Source organism: Triturus cristatus, chromosome 3_2, assembly GCF_964204655.1.
Source record: "Triturus cristatus chromosome 3_2, aTriCri1.1, whole genome shotgun sequence".
NCBI lineage: Eukaryota > Metazoa > Chordata > Amphibia > Caudata > Salamandridae > Triturus > Triturus cristatus.
Genome location: NC_140584.1, coordinates 263,289,943 through 263,311,359, shown reverse-complemented (window position 1 = coordinate 263,311,359; position 21,417 = coordinate 263,289,943). Strand labels below are relative to the sequence as shown.

Below are 21,417 nucleotides of genomic sequence, written 5' to 3'. Positions count from 1 at the left end.
CTGCACTAAAGCCCTATGTACAGTAATAAGGGCAGTGTGCAGTACACGCAACTCAGCCACCGTCACCTGTAGGTAGCGGGGATGAGGCGTATATCCAGCTAACACCGGCCATGTGGCCCCTGCAATCGACAAAGGGCCCATTCTTTCCGGTATAACCGCATGGGGAAGGGCGCCATTAAACCAAATGCTATGCTGCCAGGCAGAAATAGGAATTTCCTGAGTCCTATATGGCGTATAGTTGGCTGGTAGCTGCATGGCAGTATAGGTGTGGAACGTATCATCGTCTTCACTCACTGCCGGCAAAGTAACCCAAGAGTAGAACAACTCAAACGGAAACAACGCATCGGCACTTACCACAAAAATCACAGCCATACCATCGTCCGACACCCCATACTGCGCCAGATGACGTTTCAGGGTTGTCCGGCTATGAGCCGGAATATCGACCGCCATTAGGACACAAACAGTAAATCTACAGAATATTAGTAGCACTAGGGTTCAGATTAAATAACCTTTTTAATGATCAAGCTTGAAGGAACCTATTTAGTCGAAACACAGGTAGGTTAAACCGTCACTCCCGTCTTCCGGAAACCAGAGTGAGGGTTTTGTGGACTAATACAAGCACTATTAAGGCGTCTCAAATCAATAGACCAAACGTTAGGTGCGCCATGTTGCAGGGATTCTGCTTATGCGCAGAACTTTGCGCAGGAACCCAGGCCCTCAGTGAATTGCGGTGTACCAAAAACTCACCACAGAACCCAGAACCCCTCATCCGGCCAGCATCAGTGTCCCATTCGTTATCCGAGGTTTAACTCGGCGGTCCCAATGTATAGACAACCCAGAACAAGCGACTTAGTATATTTCTCAGGAATGGTGGGAATAAGAAACACCTTTTCGTAATTATTCTAGTACCAGTCCACAACAGAGTAAACAGAGACACAGTAAAAGTTTAAAGAGTTTATTTTATAAACCTCGTGTCCTAAGATGCAGCAGTTTGGCTAACATTAGCAGACAAACGATTAAAATCAACACCATCAGCATAGTTACAATACCATAGAAAATGAAAGGAGTAATCATACTAAAATGACAGTGGCTCTAGGCCACCTTCCTTTCTCTAACACACTAATAGTATTATTAGACTAATAAAAGGTCTCTAGGCTTGAATGGGGAACCCCATACCGTAAAGATCAGCTCAGAGAGTTCACATCACAGGATCAGCTATGCTCTGCTCCTAGGAATGCTCTTCTTCCGAATGTAATGAAAACATGTAACACTGCAATATTAAAAGCCCTCGACTTTCAGGTATTTGCAGCTGCGTGCGTGTTATGGCTAAACTAGTGGGCCGATCAACCTGAACTCAACAACATGCACCGTCTAGCGACCCAGACTGTTTCTTTTACACCGTGTACAGACCAAGGTCGCTGCTCACTGTTTAGGATGTTAACAACAGACAGTTCTCATGTGAAGCAAAGTCGAGTAAGCATTTCTCAATTTAATAACATGTGACTACAGTGTCGTGTGCAAAAGCAGCAAAAGCGGCAAGATGGCTTTCTAACATTTAACGCGGTTATGCTAACTTAGCGTTGTCCATAGGTAGATAACGATCTTCACTACCCTCAGATCTGTGATCTACATAGTACACGTTCTTTGCAGCAGGCACATTATCCATCCACACTGCTTTCTTATGAGCCAAAACTGCCACTAAGTAAAATTTCAATTTCTCACCAGTATGGACATTAGTATAGTTGACATTTTCACTGTTGCATGAAACTGTTGGACGAACAGGGAATTTTATGAGTTTTAAAACCAAAAGTAATGTTTAAATATAGTACCCCCCACTAATGTCAGAGCCAGATTCAGCTGCCCCAATCACACCTCCCTAAAATCAGCCCTGAGTGCAAAAACACGTACATCTCAAGTACATCTCAATTGCTTCTCATTTATTCAAAGGCAAGATGTAATATTAGAAGGTGAGGCATCAGTAAGAATTTTTGTGGGATTATGAACTTTCATGTGAGAACTCGGAGTGAAAGATATTATTTGGGCCTTGTAGGCCGGTGTACGTGGGAAATCACAGAGAGCATTGAAACATTTCACAGACATGTCCAGGCCCCACCCCAGCACGAGGTAGGCACGAAAATTGTCAGTATATTTTGCAAGCTGTCAAAAAAGAGAGTGCTTGGAAAGATTAACACCACTGAGAACCAAGAGTGAAATGTTAACCTGTATATGGGGAGTCTCTCACCACCCAGGAGAGTGAACAATGTGAAGATTGTAGAAGGAGTCTCCCAGCAGCAAGGAGGGAGTGGTAAAGGTTAAAGGCTGTCAAGGTATGTCTTCCTGTACTGAGGAGAAGGCAGCAGGGTTGAAGGGTGCTGTGCTGTCACTGGGCATAAATACATGTCATGACTCCACTAAGGAAATGTCTGGGTCTGGTATCTCCCATTAAGTAGACAACAACAGCCTGGATAAGTATCCAAGAACTCTAGGTGCACTACTATCATGTCACTTAATCCTAAGCGTACATGTAGTAATGTGTAACAATATGAATATATTGGTGAAACAATCTTAGTCCATGTAATCAATGTATGACTTGACTGTATCAAAAAATGTCATAAACATAAAACGTAAAGATTGTCAAATAACAGAATCTGCTTTTATTCAGTCCATAGCAGAAATGCTTCAAATGCAGCACGGTGATGTTTGACTTAGCTTAGCAAATCAGATGAACAACAGGTTTTCCCTTTCCCAATGCATTTCGGGCTGAACTGTGCCTTTCATCAGGGAAATCTAAAACATCAATGATTACAGTAAATATCAACGGTAATGCTTCAGACTATATACATAGCAATTATGTTTGTTAGAAAGCTCATTAGAAAAAGCGCCAAGGCTAAAGATCAGTTAGACAGAAATGCAGGCATTCAATAACAACAAGCATTGGCATAGCCAATAGGTCTCACCTTTGGGACCTTATAAGTGTTTAGCCATGCCACAGTTGCATAACTAAATACCTATAAGGTCCCAAAAGCGAGACCTATTGGCTATGCCAAGCGGCCGTGCGGCCGCGAAAGTGAAAGTAATCGCGGTCAAGCGCGGCGCGCGCGCCCGCGCACATGCATTGTATCTCTAGGCTGGCCTGGTAGCACTTTTTGGAACCCTCTCAATAAGTCTCGCCCGACCAACGCATGCGCTGGGTCAGGCGAGACCTAAAAATGAAAAGGGATCAGTGAACGTGAAAAGGCAAGCAGAACGTACCAAGAGAAAGAGAAAGCACCCAACATGCAGTGCAAAACGACTGAAATGATTAACTATGCAGAAATACCTCAAGTGCACGCTGTTCTCTGGACAAAGTAAAACCCACCGGCACACACACTGTGCTGACAACTGTGGGATGAACAGAGAAACATAATAAACTCCCGAAACAAATACCTCAAAATCTCACCAGTGTCTTTGAGAAAAAAAGAAAATGACCTCAGGAAACGACTGCTAGTAGTCCTAGAACTCCTTACCCTCATTGTTGTTGTACAATTTAATTTTGTTTTGAGTGTCTGAGTACTTATGTTGTTCGTACACTTCAGGTGTTCACTGTAGCTTTTTCAGGTCCTCCATTTTTACATTGTTTTGTTTGCTCTCCTATCATGTTTGCCTTATAGTTTTGTATAGGCAGGGCTTAAACGGAGCTTTGTAAAGGCAGGTTAGTATAGGCAGGAATTGAACTAGTTTTGTATAGGCCGGCCGCTTTGGGGCATATTATCAAGGACGGCGTTAACATTATCGCCGGTTTATCGGCAGAAAACTGCCGCTAAACCGGCGATAATGAGCTTGATAATATGCTTTAGAGAATTCCCATAGAAGCCCATGTTGACACCAGAACATGGGCTTCTATGGGAATTCCATAGAGCATATTATCAAGCCCATTATCGCCGGTTTAGAGGCAGTTTTCTGCAGATAAACCGGCGATAATGTTAACGTCGTCCTTGATAATATGCCCCTTTGTTCTTTTTACTTTTTAAGCAATTTTGAGTTCAATTTCCCATCTTCACATTTGCTTTCACCACCACTAACCTCATGTTTATTTGCCTCTAATTTTTATTCTTACAAATCACTTGTTTATTTGCTGTTCGCCTTGATTTGTGTGACATCAATAGATTAGTTGACTGCCTTGATTCGCGTGACATTAGTAGCATTCACGTTCTAGCCCTCACAGCGTCAATTTTTTCTTCTATCTTGCTGTGACAGTCCTCTTTCTACTTCCATTGCATTGACGTGGGGCACGTATGACCTTGCCTTCCGCTTTTTATAATTTCCGCCGTGAAGACTTTGGGCTGTTGAGGTTGTGTTCGGCGTCACTTTCGCGCCAGTGATTCTGGTTGCGGAACTATCTTCGAGTGCACTTCGGTAAGACGTGTTCCTTTTTGGTTTAGGAAAATTATGTTACATTTACGACCTTAGAGTTTTTAACTTACAAGAGTTTCCATTCTTTATTTTAGAGCATTTCATTTCAAGTTGAACATTAGCAGCAGTAGCGATTCCGGCTGTGAAACTTAGAGTACTATCGTACTTTGGTAAGATGAGTTTCTTTGTTTTTTGTTTGTCATATTTTGTCAAACTTAATAGAGTTTATATTATCCATTTTATAGCATGTCACATGACTACTAGCAGTCATTTATTGAGGTCATTTTCTTTTTTTCTCAAAGAAACTGGTGAGATTTGGATCTCTGGAGTTTATTATGTTTCTCTGTTCATCCCACTTTTGTCAGCACAGTGTGTGTGCCGTTGGGTTTTACTTTGTCTAAATTACAGCGTGCACTTGAGGTATTTTTGCATAGTCTTAATTGTTTCAGTCGTATTGCACTGCATGTTGGGTGCTTTCTCTTGGTACGTTCTGCTTGTCTTTTCACGTTCACTGATCCCTTTTCATTTTTGTTATAGAATACCTGCTTTTCTGTTTAACTGATCTTTAACCTTGGCGCTTTTTCTAATGAGCTTTCTAACTAACATAATTGCGATGTATATAGTCTGAAGCATTACTGTTGATATTCACAGTAATCATTGATGTTTTAGATTTCCCTGATGAAGGGCACAGTTCAGCCCGCAATGCATTGGGAAAGGGAAACTTGTTGTTCATCTGATTTGCTAAGCTGAGTCAAGCATCACTGCGCTGCATTTGAAGCATTTCTACTATGGACTGAATAAAAACAGATTCTGTTATTTGGCAACCTTTACGATTTATTTTTTTGACATTTTTTGGTCAAGTCATATATTTATTACATGGACTAAGATTGTTTCACCAATATATTCATATTGCTACACATTACTAAATGTACACTTAGGATTAAGTACACTTAGGATTAAGTGACATGATAGTAGTGCACCCAGAGTTCTTGGATACTTATCCAGGCTGCTGTTGTCTACAATTGTACCAGGAGGCTGACAGAGCCCCCTACTGGGTGCACACTTTACTTTTATGAATTCTGAAGAAAAGATCACTTGGTTTAATTAGATTATTATTGAGTGCATTTTAGCTGTATTTCTTTTGTTTTATCTCCCATTAAGTAGGATTGACAGAACACATTCATCTTGGGTAGGCACGGCACCTGGGGAGATTACGTGATTTGCCCAGAATCATATGATGTGTTGAGCCAACGCTGAGACTCGGGTTCCCTTTCCAAGGTCGGCAGATCATCAACTGGCCATTACAGCACATGCTCTCATTCACTGATATGGCAAGCTGCAAAGGACCCTGTTTAAGAGGAGGCATGTGGTCAAGGCAAAGACTTAAGTTGGCCAGGTCAAAGCGGTGCTGAGTATCTGTTGATGTGGTTATGTCTCTTTCCAATGAGCCCTCACACCTTCTCAGAGACATCCTGCAGTGTCAGGCCAGGCGTCGGCGGGGGGGGGGGGAATTTCAGCTCAGGTGCACCAGTGACCCCCATGGGCTGAGGAGGTTTCTGAGGGGGCAACTACTACCGCCCTCCGGTGTGGACAGTCTGCATGCACAGACGAGAAAAAATATCACCCATTTGTGTGGGGAATCACCTAACTGGCAGGGAACACTGATTACTCAGGGATAGGTTAACTGTGTGATGATATTGGCTCTTCACTGAGAGACAGTGTGAAGTGCCGAAACATCCCTGGACACACTTTGATGCCACACCATGTGAGTTGGCAGGTGTCATTGACCTGGCCCTGAGAAATAAGTGCCGGTGCTAAGCACCGGCACAAATTAAGCACTGATTTGTACATGTTATCTTACTGGCATTCTGATCACCAAGGGCAAGCAGGCACACTGAGGTATTGTGATTCTCAAAGTGTGCAGATACAGGTACAGTGATGCACAAGTGTTTTTTCATGGTTAGCATTTCCATGCACTGTTCCCATGTTAATGCAGCCTTGCACACAGGACAACTGTCCATGACCATATTTGCACTACCTGTATACATCATATACCCTTCTGACAATGACATGTATGCCCAACGGTCTGATCAACAAACATGTTGCATGTGTAGCAATGGGGTCTGACTTTTGTCATCCTTGCAGGTTAATGCCCATCAGAAGCATGCGATTTGGCAGGCCATCGTCCGGGCAGTGAGATCTGTGGGGGTCTTCAAACACTGCATCCGCCACTGCCAGAAGAGGTGGCAGGACCTTCGTGGCTGGACCCGTAGGATTGCAAGAGTCAAGCTCAAGCTGTCGCCTCCTCGCAGAACGTTTTCCCTGACCTGGATAGGCAGTTGAAGGCCAGACAGCAGAAAGGAGGGAGTAAGTTCATTCCTTGTTGGTGAACCATGTCTAACATGCAATTTGCACTCCTTCAGCCTGGTAACACTCCCACAGTTTGTCTGTCTGCTGAGACAAGCCTCATGTTGCTAAATGTAGTGATGATCAAAGTTTTGCACGTTCCTATGTAGGAGAGTGTCACTCGTACTGCACTCAAAACTGAAATTAATTCATCAATTCAATGAAGTAAACAATAGTTCTGTTCCAAGGTCAATTGAATTTATTGAGCCTTTCAATTTAGAAATGTCTTGAACTCATATACATTCTGAGATTGGTTTCATTTAACATTCGCCTGAATGCCCATTGTTTACTTCATTGAATTGATTTCAGTTTTGAGTGCAGTACCAGTTACACTCTCCTACATAGGAACGTGCAAAACTTTGATATTCATATCCCGACTCGGGCAGATCTACCCCTCTGCACCTATGACCTACCTTAAAACCGTAACACCCTTGATCAACTCGAGTGCGCATATTCTGTTTATATTTGCTAAATGTAGTGATGACCCATTCCATCTGATGACAAGGTGTGCCCCTTTCCGTCGTTGACATGTGTCACTTGGGTTGTGTGTATTTGCTGTCGTCCAGGGTTGATGTTGAGAACAACATCTGCAACCGGTGCATCGAGTTGAGCATCATGAGTGAGCCATTTGTCTGACATGCGTCAGCACATTGACAGACATATATGACCTGCACTTTGTGTGTCCCATACATTAATGTGCGAATTGCCAATCTGGGTCGGCATAGGTGTCTGAGGTATTTACTTCACACCCATGCAGCAGGTAAGACCCATGTTGAGGCCTCAGACAAATTAAATGTATGAGCGTAACAAATGCGTAATCACCTGCCTAGTGCTCCGGGTAATCCAAGGACAGGTATGCTGTTAGAAATGGAATCTCTGGTTGGCTAAGGCTTGCGCCAAAGCCAGGCAGAGACCACCACTCTAAGTCAGGGCTGGGGAGTTACACGCCAAAGATAACCCCTGCTCACCCCCTTGGTAGCTTGGCACGAGCAGTCAGGCTTATCCCGGAGGCAATGTGTAAAGCGTTTGCGCGCGCACACAGCATCACCCTAGGCCCACCACAAAAGAAACTCCACACAAGGTTATATATAAAAAAATTGCCTTTGTATTATAATAAACACATTAGATGATAATCACATAATTTACACGGTGCCAACTGGCACTGGGCAGAATTTTACAGGGGACTATTTACACAAGACGGGGCCACATGGACCACTGTCAGAATTAGCACACATCACCAAGTGTAAATGTAGAACATATACCAACTGTAACACAGATTATAACTGTAGAGCACAACCATTAACTACTGGCGCAATAATGACCTCCGCATTATCACAATAGGGTCCGGTATAAAACCTATCCTGAATACATCACAGGGGCATACCACATTATGCAATTTCTCATAAGTCTTAACGCATTAGACCTTACCTCCTAAGTATAATTACTCTAGGGGCGTACATCAAACAGGGAACTATAATCTTCCTAACAGAAACCTAAACAGGTAAAACAATCTACTATGCAGAAATCATATCTAGAGGTCTAAAACACAGGGTGCGCAAAACATACTACACAGTACATTCCCTAACACCATAAGCATTAACACAGGGTGCGCAAAACATACTACACACGGTACATTTCCTAACACCCTAAGCATTAAACCACAGTAGTACTTCAATCACATTAGGGTCCAGGTTGCGCCAGAACCTAAACGTAGCAGCTGCCCACTACTTGCTGGGCAACTGGGGTCAGGAACAGGGCCTAAACGCTGCAGCTGACACGAAGGGCTGCGCAGCTGTGGAAGGCCAAAGTAGGGGCGAAGGAATGCGTCCCCCCCCCCCCCCCCCCTTCCTTAGTTTACAGAAAGCAAGTCCCTAGGAAGGAAGACCTAAACGGTGCAGCTGCCCACTACTTGCTGGGCAGCTGTGAAGTCAAAGGAGTCTTGGGCTCTAGATGGCCCGTGAAACAATATGTCAAACGTTGGAGCCACGCACGGGTGCTTAAACTAAACATGCCCCCTTCAGTGGAGCCCCTTGGGGCTCTAGGACAGTAATGCCCAACGTGGGAGCCACACAGGCTCCGTAACCAAATACATGCCCCCTATTCGTTGGAGCCACCTAGGCTCAGAACAGCTGTGCCCCATGTTGCCTCTGGCAGGCGGGGCCGCTCGAGACGGGTCCGGCACTGTGCCTCGCTCAGGCACTACCAGCGATTCACACGGAGCCCCCCACCCCCCCCCCCCCCCCCCGCCACTTCCACTCACCGGCTGTTCTCTTCTTCACACGGTCCCTCTTCTGGGACTGGGGCTTCCTGCTCACGTTGCCCGTCTCGCGCTTCTCACGGGGCTCCCGAGGCACCCAGCCACTCAAGGGAGCCCCACTGGGATGCGAGGCAGCTCCCGGCATGGCTCTTCACCTGGGTTCTCTCCTAGGGCCCAGGACTTCTCTCCGCGTCGCCCGGTCCGCTCTCTCAGACCGGGGCTTCTCCGTGGGCGGCAGCGGCGTGCGCGGGACTTCCTCATCAAAACCGGAAGTCCCGCCCGCCGTCAGGCATCTCGTTGCCTGACTTCCGCCTGACCCGCGACTCGGGCCGCAGCGGTGATTTCAACAGTGGCAAATGAGGGGTAGGCTCCCTCGGTGGGGAAACAGTCAACAAGTGGGGTGGGCACCCGCAAGGGCTCACATCAGCGGTGTGGGCACCCACTTTAATTCTGCCAGTAAAACGAAGACACAGTGTGGGCACCTGCGCACCAAAAGCTAAAGATAAGCCGGGTGGGCACCCGCAAGGCCGGCATCACGGGGGAATCCCTCAGCTGGGGATTCCCTCTCTCTCTTGGGAAGCAGTGCAGCAAGGCCTCAGCGCTCTTCTAAAATAAAGGGGCCAAATAAGTAAAAGCGCTAGAAGAAGGCAAAGACAATACATTCAAAAAGGTCCCAAAAGTCCATCAGGCATCCAGGGGCTGGGCAGTGCCCAGGGAGGCAAGCCTTCCCCTGGGCCCCAGCAGCAGCACGCCCCTGGTTGTTTCAAGTCCACGAACAAGAACATTTTCATGGGGTCACAGCCCCTCTTTTATACACAGAATCCTTTGTCTCCAAAGGTGCAGGGAAGGGGCGGACCAGATGCAACTGGTTCCTGAGCACTTTGTTTTGCTCAGCCCCTCTCCCTATTCACAGGACAGGCCAGGGACATCAGACGCAGCACAGGGGATGGAGCCAGCATTGTGGAGGGAAAGCCCAGCCCTATTCAGGTCCCAGGTGTACTCCTCCCTGCCATCAACATGCAGATCTCTCCACTCACCACCGGGGCAGACCAATCCTGACTCCTGGAGCCAGGCACACCAGCCAATTTAAAGCCAGACAGTCACTTCACATTTATTACACAGACATGCCAGCTTCTAGAAGTGGCACTTCTACACTAGACACAGTAACGCCGCACACATCATCGCACAGCATTCAATCTCACGAGTTCGCACATACCAAACTCGACCCTGCACTCCTCTCACATCAGGACTTAACACGGTCACTCAGATCCCCCATGCATTCCTATGGGAGGGCATGTCAGTCTCACTAAAACATACACAGAGCGCACGCGCTTTCCACTGGGACACAGTGTAAAAGCGCCTAGAGGCCTAAAACCACTAGTACAACATAGGAAAAAGGCTAGGATAAATGCAAAAAGTTCTAGGGGTGAACTTGCCAGAAGGGCCAAGTCCAACATATGCAAACTCCAGTAATCTGAGACACTGTGGCCTCCTAATCTTGGGTGTCACCCAACAGTTTTCCCTTTGTGAAATTAGTATTCATGTGTCTGACTCTGTGTCAGTGTGGACTGACATATCTTTTTGGATTACAAATGTGACCTAAATGTTTGTTATGGACAGACATCTAATATGTGGAAATTGTCTTTGCACACAGGACTAAACATGCGTGTAAATCCTTGACTGTGCCTAATGGTATATTCAATATATATGTGTATGCAGCTTTACTTTGTTATTGGGAGCATGCAATATGTTCATGTATACATATTTGTTGAACCACAAACTCAAATGTCTCATGAGGTCAATGTGAGATTATCAGATGTTTTTCAAGTGTGTGTGTGTAGCATGTGATGGACATGTATACTTGACCACTACAGAGGTTGCTTTAAAAGTGAAGCATGAGTGTGACACAGTACTGAATGTTAAGTCCTGTGACAGGAGTCAGTACAGACTGCCTGGCCACACAGGCCTGTGACATGGTGTGCCACATGAAAATCTGGGGGACGCAGATTTGTCAATTGTCTGTTGTCCTGCATGCATATCATTCTCGCATTGACTTTCAAGACATGAGCCCATCATGGTGTCTGAGGATGGAAGTATGTTCATCATGACAACAATGACTTTGGCCATCGCATTTGCTGTGCCAATTACAGAGTCACTTGCATGAGATGAGATGTGTGTAATCACACATGACACAATCATTGCAGATCAGAGAAGAGGCAAAGTGATGCAAGCTTGCCCATGTAATTAGTGAATTCATACATGCATCTGACAGATGGGTCCATTGCCAGCATGAGTACGAGAAGCATGGTTCCCTGACAAATGCCTGGTTCACATATGTGCCTGTCAAGTAAGCAGTGGCTTTTGAATTATGCCAGGGCTTGCTCTGTGATGTGTTGCAATTAAACTCATGTGTCTAGTCAATACAGCTGACTGATGTGCTTCTGTTTCTCCTCCTTGTTCACAGCATCATCTACGGCTACTGGAGGAGACAGCTCCACGGACCAGTAGGAGGTGAAAAGCCAGACTGCGTCTGCTTTGTAGGAGGTGGAGGGACCCAGTGGCCCTGAGGGTGAGGGGAGCCACACCGAGCGACGCTCATTAACATCGATGTCAGCTGAGGAACACTCCAGCGACGACTCGCTTGTGGAGGCGAGTGTGTTTAGGCTACAGACCACAACTAGCGAGTCTGTTCCCGCCACTACCGCCATCTCCACCCTCCCAGATGTCCGTGGAGCATCCCGTGTAAGGGAACATGTCTCCTTTGGTCCAGGCACCGCACCCCCTGACTCTGTCTCCCCTGCTGCCCTGGGTGTGGAGTTTGTGGACTTGCTAAAGCAGATCCATGTGGGGCAGACATCGATGCTGACTGAACTCCATACCCACACCATTCTTTTAAACCGAATGGTGTCTTACATGGAGGACATAACATCACACATGTCTGCCATAAAGTCGACCACTCAGTCCATAGCCTCCTCATTGACTACAGTAGTGTCACTCCTAGAACAGTCCCTCAACCTTCCCACCTCTGCCCCATCCACATTCCCCACTACCCTACCTGCCCAACACAACCTCACCCAGGCACATGCACGCTCCTCTACAGACACAAGCAGCACACCATAAACATCAGTCAAAGCCCAAACTAACACGCACGCACACTCAGGGGACTGATGGCACACACACAGGGACTAGGGTACAAAAGCACACACAGCCATCCACACGCACTCCGCATTCCTCAGATACCTCTCCCTCCAAAACCCCTTCCCTTGACTCACCTGCAACCCCCTTCACAGAAGCTCCTCCTCTGTGACCTTGGCCTATTCTCCACAAATCCTTCTGACCCGACTCACAAGGGGGATGAGGAGGTCACCACACACAGAGAGGAGAGCCCCACCAAACGCACACCCTCCCCCAGGAGCAGAAACACTGAGGCCCCCACCCGAAAATCCCCCAGGACCAGAAAAAGCAAAACCCCCACCACAATCCCACACTCCCACCACACAGTCTCCGTCCTCCAGCCCCCAGGCCACCATTCCAAAAGTTCACCCGCCACACCCTGTCCCAGGTTCCCCCACACACGGTTACACCATCCCCAAGATGATTAGGCCCTCCCCCCACCACAAGCACTGCTACTCACACAACATTGCACCCTCAGTCAGGTCCTGCAACTGCAGTGGAGACCGTGTCCCCCCCCCAATCCGTCCTGCCTACTGCATTTGAGCCCCCGCCCACTCCTTTGGACATTGGCACCACAGTTGAGATACCACCCACTCCATCGGACATGGGCACTGCAGTTGAGACCCCGCCCACTCAGACCGACCGGTCCAGTGCAGTCGCCACAGACTATGGTTCCCACCACCCCTCCCCTGCCCCTTACTGGTATCCCCTAATCTTGTTCCTGCGGTGCCTGGCCTGCCCCTATGGATGCCCCTCCAAGGGGAGATGTTCCCTAGTCCTGTCAGTGCAGGCAAGCAATGTGTGACAACTTGTCATGTGTCAACCATGAATCACCGTTGACATGGACTGGCCATTGGCCTTTTGATTTATCAGGATCTCGCAATTTCTTTTTTGTCCATCTGACTAAAGCTTATTTTTGTTATTTTGTAGATTTGCTTTTAATGTACATGATGTTGCTGATAAGTGTCCTGAAGTTGCTGTTGTAATAGTGTTTGTTGACAATAAGTAACATGGTGATGTGATGGACTGCATGTGGTCCATGGTAAATGTGTCCCATTACAATGTGTATCCATGTCATCATTGGCTGTAATTTGAGGTTGTCATGATCCCAATCATTTGGCACAGGGAGTGTGACCTTCTTTTCACCACTTCACATCTTTTGCGTACAATGTTGCACACGTGTTGGGCTGACATCTGTGCACGTTGTACAATTTTCTAACTGTAGGCCCATCTCCACTAGATATGCAGATTAGCGCATTGACGATGAACTAGTCATCTGTGTCATCAGTGCAACTTGCTAAACATGTGTTTTGGGTGTGTCCAGATGACTTGAGAGACACTCCTGTACACAGGATGATGTGACCAGATGTTTCTGTGTGTTGTGATTGTTGGTTCTATGTCGGAGTTTTATTCTGACATGACAGAGCCGTGCGAAGCCAACATCTGACACAGCTGACCTTTCACATGAGTGAAGTCAACTCATGGCAGTTTATTATTGACATTGCCTGAGCCCATGGTGTGGGTTCTGTGAGCATGACTGTGTTCCCATCCCTTTTTTAGGTCTCGACTTTTTGAGAGGGCTCCAAAAAGTGCCACCAGGCCAGCCTAGAGCTACAGTGCATGTGCGTGGGCGCGCGCGCCGCGCTTGACCCGCAATTACTTTCACGGCCGCTTGTTTTTAATTCTTTTGCATGACAGAGCGTAGACGGCAATCAGAGCCACGTGAAAGCCCAGCTCGTTTAAGGCTCAAGATTTTGCAAACGTTTCATATGAGTTCGTTATCAGTAAAACAAAATATACATTTTAGTGCACAACTTCTTGCGTCTTACATACATCTTAAATTGATCTTGAAACATGGCATTTGGACACAAAAATTATTATAACATACGTTGTCCAGAACACCAGCCTGGAGTCGGTGCAAAGGATACACGTATATATTTCAAACCAACCGGCAGCAACGACCACGCAGCTACTGTACTAGTTATCTGACTAAGCCACTTTAGAAGAGGCGTGGCACGTAGGGCTCTGTAGAGCAGACTGCGCCAATTATTGTTTTCTTCTGGTTTTGCAAATACACAGCACGGAGCAGATCTTCGTCAGCGTGCAATGTGGTTCCGGTATTTTCGCATCTGTGGCAAGGGCGCGACGCTGCTGTGTGTCTGTGCGAGCTGTGAGCGATCTTCATCGCCTTCTCCGTTGCCTTGGAAAAGGTACGTCTGTCTCTTGGAAGTAAGTCTGAGAGAATAGCCAAAAGCAGGATTTCTCCTGCCTGAGGGAAAAGTTATTGCCTGCAAATGCCAGTTTGTTTTCTGATTTTTCCACAATCCAGCCCTGTATTTAGCACAGAAAGGCACTTTAGAATTGCTGACATTGATAAGAACCTTAAATGTACAGGGAGACAAAGCCTGGGTCATGTCGGTTTTGTTCCTGGAGGCAAGTTATGATCTAAGTGTTCTGCTGGCAGCATTTTGTGTCGCTGCGTGCAGTATGTTGCACATGAGAGTGATGCAACCCAGCTAAATTGTCCATTCTTGTGAGGTCGTTGTAACTGTTGACCACCAGTGGGTAAAAATATAGTAAATGTGCAGTGAACCTGCAAGCACTAAACAACCGTATGTTTTCATTTATGCTTGCTAGACTTTGTGTATATATATATATATATATACAATCAAAATAAAGATATTGCAGCACTTTCCTGGGGATATTGTGATTTCATTTATTTAATCATCCATCTCTCTCAAATATATATAGTTGCTGTACTGCGCTCCCTGCCAAACATGAGTGGATTACACTGCGCCAGATGTACTAATAATCGTTTTGTAAAAAGAAGACACAAAATGCGCACCAACTTTTTGCGACTCAATTTAGAATTTTGCAAAACAACCTCTGTACTGATATTTCAGGTCACAAAATCACCTTTAGAAGTGGGCTGCAATGCAACTTAGGTCCTTACTATTAATGAGGTAAGCTGCAAAGCGACTCACTGCATTTGGAAACGATCATAGTGATGGTGGCCTGTGGGGATCAGCAGACCACTGTGCTTTTGATTGCATTTAAATATAGTATTTTTTTAAATGCAGCCCATTTTCCTTAAAAGAAACAAAGCTGCATTTAAAAAAAAAAAAATACTAGTTAGCAGTTATTCCTTGTAGCACTACAAACTAACTTTTTTTTACATTCACGGAGGAGAAGGGGTCCATGCGGGACCATTTGCCCTTTAAAAATGGGTTACCTCTGCTTTTGAAGAGTCTGTAACATTTAAATGGTTTGTGACCAAAATTGCAGTTATATAGTATTGATAGAGAGCATTCCGAATCTCTGTTTAGAAGGGATGCCCCTTTCAAATCGCAATTCTGGATTAATGTACAAACGTATCCTACGATTTGGTAAGCTAAACCATTTTGGAGCACTTTGCTGTTCATGTATAAGAAAATGGAACACAAATGCTCTACTCTGAGCTATAAATTAGCACATGGGCTAAAATTTTAGCAAAATAGTTGAACGCTAGTTCTTTATCTGCTTACCAAAAAAGAAAACAAGCAATGAACTCAATTGTCATTTTTTAAATATAAAAGATGGGGTTATATTTCAGGTGAAATTATTTAGCTTCATTAACTTTTACTTAAGAGGCAATAACTGCAAAATCAGTCTTTTTAAAAAAAAAAAAAAACGTGGTTTCTTAAAGATATTTCACATTTATCACATAATTTAGTAGGGAGGCAGTAAAATATATTTGCTCTGTTTTTTGGCACAACTGCAGAGCCTACTGGCTCTTGCTCCAGAAAGTGCAGAATGGTGGAAAAATTGTTGTTAGTAGATGAAACTCAAAGGTGGATTTGACTTTTATCCATGCAGTTTACATACTGATGTAACCAGGCCGGTGGAACACACTTAGTTCACCATCTAACTTACTTTTGCTATCTCGCTAAGAACCAAGCCACTGGTTTGGGTGAATTTTTACCTACTGTTGACATTTTATTTGCAGCCTTTTGTTGGTCTGAGTGTCCTACTGTACACGTCTCCCTGTACATCTGAAGGAACAGTTCTCCTGCCAAAATACACAGTCTGGGATTAAAAGGCCTGAAACCTACCACCAAGTTCTTAACGCCCTCCCACCATCATTAGACTAAATCCGCCATCGTTCCGGATTCATTTTCCCCCTCATTCATCTGTCCCGCTAATTCCTGCTGCATTCACCGAGCTTACATCTTAATCTTTTCTGTTACATAGAGATTACATAATGAAAAGCTGCATTTTCTGGGTACATGCACACATTGGGAGCGGATGAACCATATGTGAATGGACATACAATGCTGAATGCGGGCTGAATGGTGTCCGGTGCTAGCAACAGTGCAAGCCCGGGAACAAAAGGCCGGCCAACAAGGGCCCTGCGCTGGCCCGGCATCGCTCGAACACCGGGGGATTGGCTGCTGAAACATGGGTATAATTTCACTGTTTTCACTCACACAAGCTGTGGGAAAGGAGTCACCATCTGACGTTCGATTGAGCGGGATATGTTTTTGGCAGTGGCTTTCTATTCGTCATTGAGGCAAAATGAAAAAGAGGCTTGGGCGCCATTGGCCGCATTGAATCCGGCGTCTGGCAGGGAGGTATGGCCCCAGGAGCGCATGCTTGCTTTTGCCACCCAAATTGCAAGGAATGTCTTTGCTGAAGAGTTTGCTCGATCAGTTGGGTTTCTTGCAGGCGGATGAGCTACTGGTGTGGTTAGGCAGGGCACCGGCTTGCTTATCTGGAAAGTGATGGTAGGGTATTAATGGGAGCTGAAAATTCAAAATTCTGCGTCACTAGGCAATAAAAACTTTATGGACAGCATGACAGCATGGCAGAAGCGGAAACAGTGTGAAATTGAGTTTTAGCCCTCAACTGCTCCACGATCTTGCTTGGACCGACCCGTCTCCATCTATTTGTCTTGGGTGCTTCTGTCTGTGGCTTCGCACTACCACCTGCTTGTCATTTTCCCAAATCACCTTCAAACCTGGCACACCGTCATCACTTGTGCTGGATAATCACAATGTTTTGGGGCAAGAGACACCAGACAATAAACATCCAGAAGCTGGTGCCATTAGAACCATGCAGACGGAGGATATAGGGAAATTAGGCCATTGATACCCACAGCCAGCGTTGCAAATCCGATCTCCTGTAATGTCTAGGTTAACAAGCATTGGCATACCCAATAGATCTCGACTTTGGGACCTTATAAGTGTTTTGCCATGCAACTGTTGTTGTTGCACCAAGGATATTGTGCTGCATAATTAAATACTTATAAGGTCCCGAAAGCGAGACCTATTGGCTATGCCAGTGCTTATATTTTGTTGATTCCAGACAAAGAATGATCCCATTAAAATCATTCCTGTCGCAGAAAAGTCCGCGCCAGCAAATGAATTAACCACACACTGTCGATTTAAGTCGTGACTATTACTACAGCGCTACGAGGCCATACTAATGGCAGTCTGCGCTAAGCAAACGCATAAAACATACCATGCATGCCATACCATACCCTAACATCATGTTACATCACATAAAATACTGACGTGCAGGAATGTGCACCCTTGACTCCAGTCTGTACTCTACACTTCCAAAAGTGTAAAGACTCCCTCCGCCCCAGGCCTAGTGTACTCTCCACTAGTGCACATGTACACACATGTCCTGCATTACATGAGTATATGCACCACTGGAGTACATGTACATGTCCTGCCCTGTGTGTTCTGCACTCCTGAACATGCATGCACATACCCTCCATGCCACACCTTAGTGTACGTATTAATACTGCACATATAGACGCCACGCCTCAGGGTACTCTACTGTAGTGAACATGTATGCACATATACCACCCACTCCTAGCCTCTGTATAATCTGCAGTACTGCACATGTACACATATACCACTCACTCCACGCCTCAGGGTACTCTACAGTACTGCATATGTACGCATATGCCACCCACTCCAGGCCTCCGTGTACTCTACAATACTGCACATGTATACACCTATACCACCCACTCTAGTCCTCATCGTACTTGGTAGTACTGCACATGTATACACATATACCACCCACTCCATGCCTCGGGGTGCTCTGCAGTACTGCACATGTATACACATATACCACCCACATATACTAGCCACTCTAGGCCTCAGTGTACTTTACAGTACTGCATATACCACCCCCAAGGCATCCGTGTAGTCAACAGTAATACTGTGTTCTTTGAGTGATGAATCTACTCCTATATGTACAAATGGTTTACCCAGGAGTCACTGCTGCAGCCTAAGACAGGGGCTTGCATTATGTTCGTGGTCAAACTGAGACCATCAGGCAATATTCTCATTGGTCGCTGCTCAGCTTGTTCATACATGAACTCTAATTGGCTTAAACGTAATTAAATCCTTCCTCCTTAAGAAACAGGCATTTGCACTGCAATAGGTCTCGCATTATTAAAGTTTGAGCTATTGGTGTTGCATTCACACAAAAGGTTTCCCTGCTTGAGAATGCCTGCACGATAGGAGGTATGTCCTTTTCTTTATTGCAGGAAATGCCAGATAGCGTACAATTTCTCCGAGTCAAAGCGTACAATTTCTCCGAGTCAAAGTTGCGCCAAACATGTTTCGGGTGAAATGCCCCTTGATCACTGGCAAACACACAAGGTCTCACAGCTGCTTGCATTTTATAACTCCACCTTCAATGATTAATGCATTCTGGGTGAGCGAGTTTTATTCCCATAGTGAGATTCTTTGCCTTAGTGGTAGCAGTATGTGACTGTGTTAAAAACTGTATTCCCCATTATTTAGCAATGCCAATAGCTCAAACTTAAATAATGCGAGACCTATTGCATTGCAAATGCTTGTCTACACAGCCTGTAGTCCCTGCAGATGTACCTGTTTGTGATGCTTGCTGAGTTGTCCTGTGCTTAGTCAACATCTTTGAATTTGGGTTTCGGGGATGTAGATGCATTGACCACTGCTAGTATTAGAGTGTCATCCCTGGGTGTGGTTAATGTAAGGGCCTGCACTGTGTGCAAACACACTTTTGACATATTCTTGACTCCCTGAGTCACATTTGTGTTTCCGACCTCAGCTTGTTTTCAGTATGTGCTCTGTTTCTGTGACTTAGTCAATTGTATGTGTGTGTGACTGCTCACACTCATCAGATTCAAAGCTTCAAGGTTGTATGATGGCAATATGTGTACTTTGTGTGTCTCCTTGAGTTTTTTTATTGGTCTGGGACTGTGATGAAGATCCCAATGTGTCTGATACATTTCACGTCATGCACATCTACCTCATACTATGCAGTGTGCAAGACATTCACAATGTTTGATGACTGGACATGTTTAATTTGTTTGTACACTTCAGTTCCCGCCACCACCCCTGGGATTGTCATGGGTGCATGTGCAATGTCAACAGTCAATGTGAGCGTAGCTGATGCACATTGGTGCCGATCAAGTGTGTGGCATTTAGACTGGCCGAATGTGAGTTGTCATGGCTAGGCCCCTTCCTACATAGTAGCCTTACATTACAGGCCATGCCCAGTGAGTGGAGGTTGGGTATGTGTGATGAAAGTTCATCTGTCAAGAAACATGACACTGTGCACAGGTGAATGTGCTCCGTAGTGTGAGCGACATCCAGATTTGTCATCGGAGAGGGTCATCAGACAGGATACTGTCACCACAGTCTAGGGTCCTTGAGGGTACTGCTGGAGTGGGTCTGTCTCTTGATGTGTTGGTTATTGTCCCGCCCAGCTTGTTTCACATGTGTCTGTTGTGAACCGGCTCATCTAACAATGGCCAATTGACCACAAACAGAACCCAATTCAGGAGATACTTCTGGATTGTACTGAAAACGCACATGTCTGAGTGGAGTTCAGCCCCCATCATCTGTGTTGGTTGGGCACACAACCACTACTTTGTCACTACATTGCTTGTGGTTTTAGGACCAGGAATCATACGTGATAGTTCACACATGCTGGTATTTTGAACCTCAGACTCACCTTTTGGTCACTGCAGTGAGGAGGAATTAGACCCCCATTTTTCCATTCTGCCTCACAATGCTGGTATTTTGAACCCCACATTCCCCTTTTGGTCACTACAGTGAGGGGGGTAGACCCATTTTGACTCCAATTGCTGAGGGTTTCCACCCCACACTCCCCTTTTGGTCACAACTGTGATGGGGCTTTCAGTGCTTTTTCCGTTTATGTGTCACTATTGCAAGCAGTGTGGACACATGACACAATCTTGGCATGATAGTGGTGGGAGAGTTCACCCTCCACACTATGGGATGGACAGGGCTGGGAATGATAGCCATCCACCTCCTATGGGTGGAGACTGCTGGGAGTGATAACCATCCATACCCCTGTGGGCTGAATAATGCTGGGAGTGATAGCCATCCATCCCCCTATGGGTAGAGACTGCTAGGAGTGATGGCTATCCATCCCCCTGTGTGCTGGACAATGCTGGGAGTAATAGCCATCCATCCCCCCATGGGTAGAGAGTGCTGGGAGTGATAGCCATCCATCCCCTGTGGGCTGGACAATGCTGGGAGTAATATCCATCCCCCAAGGGTAGAGACTGCTGGGAGTGATAGCCATCCACCTCCCCCCCCCCCCCCAAGGTAGAGACTGCTGGGAGTGATAGCCATCCATTCCCCAGTTGGCTGGACAATGCTGGGACTGATAGCCATCTATCCCTCTATGGGTGGAGACTGCTGGGAGTGAAAGCCATCCATCCTGCTTTGGGCTGGAAAGTGGTGGGAGTGATAGCCATCCGTCCCCCTATGGGTAGAGACTCCTGAGAGTGATAGCCATCAATCTCCCTGTGGGCTGGACAATGCTGGGAGTGCTGGACATCCATCCCCCTATAGGTAGAGAGTGCTGGGAGTGATAGCCATCCACCCTCCTATGGGTGGATACTGCTGGGAGTGATGGCCATCCATCCCCTATGGGCAGAGAGTGTTGGGAGTGATAACCATCCATCCCCCTATGGGTAGAGACTGCTGGGAGTGAAAGCCATCCTCCCCCCAATGGGTAGGGAATGCTGGGAGTGATAGCCATGCATCCCCCTGTGGGCTGGACAATGGTAAAGGAGATAGATATCCACCCCCTATGTGTGTGTCACTTTTCATGTGTTTGTGATGTTTTTGTGCGTGTTAGGTGTCTGACTTACCGTCTGTGATGTACGCGACGGT

General features: G+C 46.1%; 1 long non-coding RNA gene across 1 annotated transcript; it reads left to right on the top strand.

Annotated features, from left to right (window-relative positions):
- The first annotated feature begins 4,261 nt into the window (after positions 1-4,261).
- LOC146857089 (uncharacterized) lies at positions 4,262-14,923 on the top strand. Its single transcript, XR_014979847.1, has 4 exons — positions 4,262-4,395; positions 4,488-4,562; positions 6,538-6,759; positions 11,520-14,923. It is a non-coding gene; the product is annotated as an uncharacterized LOC146857089 (long non-coding RNA).
- The last annotated feature ends 6,494 nt before the right edge of the window (positions 14,924-21,417 follow it).